This window comes from Asparagus officinalis, chromosome 4, assembly GCF_001876935.1.
Source record: "Asparagus officinalis chromosome 4, Aspof.V1, whole genome shotgun sequence".
NCBI classification, from domain to species: Eukaryota; Viridiplantae; Streptophyta; class Magnoliopsida; order Asparagales; family Asparagaceae; genus Asparagus; species Asparagus officinalis.
Genome location: NC_033797.1, coordinates 137086238 through 137090607, shown reverse-complemented (window position 1 = coordinate 137090607; position 4370 = coordinate 137086238).

Below are 4370 nucleotides of genomic sequence, written 5' to 3'. Positions count from 1 at the left end.
GTAGTGAGTCCAGAGAATTTCACGGTCGACCGTCGCTTGTCCAGAGCCTTTTTCCTGTTTCTGATTGCTCGCGGTCGACCGCCACGGTCGACCGCCGATCTGTCAGTTCTGTTCCAATGGTTATTTCTTGTTACCATTGGTTGGGGGTTTTTTTGTTATTTGTTTGGGGTTTTTGCTGTTATTTCCTCTTCCTATATAAACCCCCAAACCCCCTTCTATCTCAGCAACCATGAGAGTGTTTTAAACAAGTTTAAGAAAGTTTTTAACAAGGGTTTATGGTTGGTTTGAGTTTGGTTTAAAGCTGTTTTGGTTTTTACAAGTGGAGGAGACCATCTTCTTGTTTAGGCTTCAATCTCTATCTCTCCATCTTGTTATTCAGAGAAGAATATCTAAACTCATTTCTAGCTATTTATTATTTTGTTTATAATTTCTATATGCTAGATTTTAATTGAGTTTAGTTTGATTTTGATTTCACTCATTGTTTACACACACCCACTTGAGCTTATTGTATTTTCATTCATAATATATTTTGGGTTGGTGAGAGTTGTAACAATTGAGTGTGAGCTTTCATTGTGTTCTCATCCATAATAGAGAACAAATATTTATTGAGCCATATTGTAAGATTCACTTTGTAATACACTTGTACACTAAGAGGAGTGTGTGGTGAGAGTCGGGGATCGTCCCAAGAGGAGTGGCGTCGGTTGATGAGCCTAGGGAGAGGTTATAACCGAGCACTTGAGGGAGACACGGCTAGGTCCAACACTTGTGAGGGTGTAGAGTGTGATTGCAAGAGTGTTGATTGTAAAGTTTTCGGTTAGCTAGAATAGGATATGTCTCATTGCTGTTTACATTGCTTATCCTAGCTCATTTACATTGTGGTATTTCATTCTTGCTAGGATAACTTGTTAATTTGTTTTAATTGGCATTTAATCGGATTAGATTAGCATAAGACCCTAATCACCCCCCCTCTAGGGTCTAACAATTGGTATCAGAGCTTGGTTCTCTTTGATTTAAGGTCTAATCGCCTTGAGTTAAAGATCCAAGTTAGCTTATTGTGCTAATCTAATTTTGAGCTTTATTTGTATCTTGCTTGCCTTTTATATTATGGATATGCATGGTTTAGGTTATGCCATCAATATTGTTCCTAGATTAGATAATTTCCCCTATGCCCAATGGTGTGTTATATTTAAACTTTTTGTTCAATCTAAACACTTTGATTTATGGGAAATTATAGATGATGCTTATATTGTGCCCACTTTGGAGAAATCTAAGTGGAATAAGAATGATCATCATATGTTTACAATGAACAATATTTTGTTAGAATATTTGCTAAATACTTTTAATTCATCTATGTCTAACAAGTTTGTTCATTTTGATAGTGCTTACAAACTTTGGAAATTTATAGAAGCACATCAAGGGGACTTGGAGGCGATCCAACAAGCTTTGGAGGATCAGACTTCAAGTTCATACGCAGCATCATGCATACAGCTGCTAGGCGATAGCCCTAGTGAGGTTTGCGAGTTCGAACCCGATAATAATTTATCTAGTGATGAACTTGCTTGTGCTAGTGAAAAATTGTTACATGCCTTTAACAAATTGCATAAAGATTTTGTTGATTTACAAAGCAAGCATGAAATTATTAATTTACAAAGCAAGCATGAAAATTTGAAATCCGATCATGAGTCTTTAACTTCTAAGTTTGATATTATTTCTAATGAAAATATGATCCTTAAAGAAAATAATAAAAAATTAAAATCGGATCATGATTCTTTGCTTTCACACTTTGCCAAGTTATCTCATGAAAAAGATAATGCCATGTTAGAAGTAAAGAACATACAAAATGATACTGCTTCTTTTATAAATAACTATTTATGTTCTACTTCTAAAAGTGCATATGTGCCTAAAAATGAAGACTTGAATCTTATAAAAAAATACATTTCATCTTTAGATTCAACCTTAAAAACATGCATAAATAATTATAAGAAGCTTATGGATATGTGTGCCAAGTCTAAGAAATCATCCACTCATCATGCACACATATATAACAAAGTTTACAAGTGCTCTATTTGTGGCCGAAAATGTCATCTAGCTAAATTTTGCTATGATGCACACAAACATAAAAATGTCAATGCTCCTTGTGTATCTCATGTAGCTTCTTCATCACATGTACACACACATGCACTTATTATTCATCATAAGCATGCTCATGTGTATAGATGTGATCATTGTGGTCGTTTTGGTCATTTGGCCGAATATTGTTTTGATTTGAAAAAGAAATTTCATTTGCCAAATGTTTCTAGTAGGCCACATGTTTTTAAATGTGATGTTTGTAGTAGATATGGCCACTTAGGAAAGTTTTGCTTTGATAATGTTTCACATTTGCAAAATAATCTTAAAAGATCACCTATGGTTGCAAATGTTTCCCGTGCACGAGCTAAAGGTCCACAAAAACAAATGGATCTCTTTCATTGCACGTATTGCAATCAGAAGGGTTATTTGAGCGATTCTTGCTTTGACCGTATTAGTGCACCACATATGCCTAAGAGGGTTCATAACCCTAGGGTTTTAAACTTAAATGATAGGGGTCATGTCCCTAAACCTTTTGGTACCAATATTACTTGGGTACCAAAACAAATTTGATTTTAAACCAAGAATTTTAGTATTTTTATTTTTTTGTCTTGGTTTTGAAAATTATGCTTTGAAATCTTTTTATATGAAAACAAATTTTAATTGATAAAATCTTTTGTTTTCATGATTATTTGTTTTGTTTTGATGAGAGGTTTGTATTTATATAACCCTCCGGATTTATTGGATGTTTATTCCCAAATCATGTTTACCGGATGTTAGAATGTTTATATGGGTTGTTACTAGCTCAAGAGCTAGATATAGTTGCCTCTCTTGATTTTTAAAAATCAATGATGATTTGACTTTATACTTTTAAAGATGATTTTTTCCATAGTTCATGATTCTTGTGCGTTTTGTAATCTTTTTTTTGGAACTATGAAAATTTGTTGTGATTTGTTCTTTTGAATTCATTATATAGCTCAAATGGATGATTCAAATTTTAAATATGCTTTATAATGTATTCTTTATGTGGTTTGATCAAGTTTTACAAAGAAAATTTCATTTATTGATCAAATATCATTTTTTGGCTCAAATTTTTGATTTATGATTTCATTTGAGTGATTTGTTTTCTTTTGAAAACTTTTTACTTGATTCTCATATTATTTTTCTTTTGATTTCTTAAATCTACTTTTATACATAATTTTTATGATATTTGATATGAGACATTTTTTTTCCATATTGACATATTTATATGTGTTCTCATTGTCTTTTTGTATGTGAGTGGTGTTTAGCATATTTTTTATTTATGCTTGCTCACATGTTTGCCATGATCTTCATTTCATATATTCTATATGGTATTTTGATAGGGGGAGCAATCCCTATATCTTTCTATATTTTTATACTCACCCATGCATATTGATAGGGGGAGCTTTCGCTCTCTTCATCCTTTTGTCCCCTTTTTGATGTTGTCAAAGGGGGAGAAATATTATGAGTATATTCTTTCTTGTTTATATGCATGTAAATTATAATTTATATATTCATTTTCTTTCATGCATATATCTTTTTTGTAAATTGTTTGTCATCATCAAAAAGGAGGAGATTGTTAGCCTTCTTGTTTTGATGATGATTTAACAAACAATTTATATCTAATATTGTTTGTCTAGTGCTTGTATTTTGTTATTTATTGTAGACAAACAATAAGTTGGAGGATGGATGGAATCGAGCCTCAACGATCATATCCAAAGGAGGTTGGCGGAATGTCGGTGAATCTTTGTATATATATATATATATATATATATATATATAAGTTTTGGTTTCTATGCATATATATAGTTATATATATACATACATATTTTTTGAGTTTTCATATTTATATATATGAAATCACATGTTTCATATTTATTATTGTGTTTTAGAATATATTGCATAGAATATGCAATTTTGTGAAAATATTGTATTCTTAGTTTTTGGATTTAACAATAATCATATACATATTTTATTAAGTCTACATAATCATTGTGAAAAGTTTCAAAACATGATTTAGCCAAAATGTCAAAATTCACATGTTTACATTTTCGTGTTTTGGACTATTTTTTCAAAATGATAATTTTTCACAAATGGGAAATGCAATTTGGAAAATTCTTTTTGTAAAATGTTCATTTACATATTTATATACATTTCCCAAAGTTTCATTATTTTTGGACTTCATTTGTTATTTTTAACAATTTTCCAAAAGTCTCAAAATATGCTTTTAAACCTGTCATTCTGAAGTATCTGTTCGCGGTCGACCGCCACGGTCGACCGCC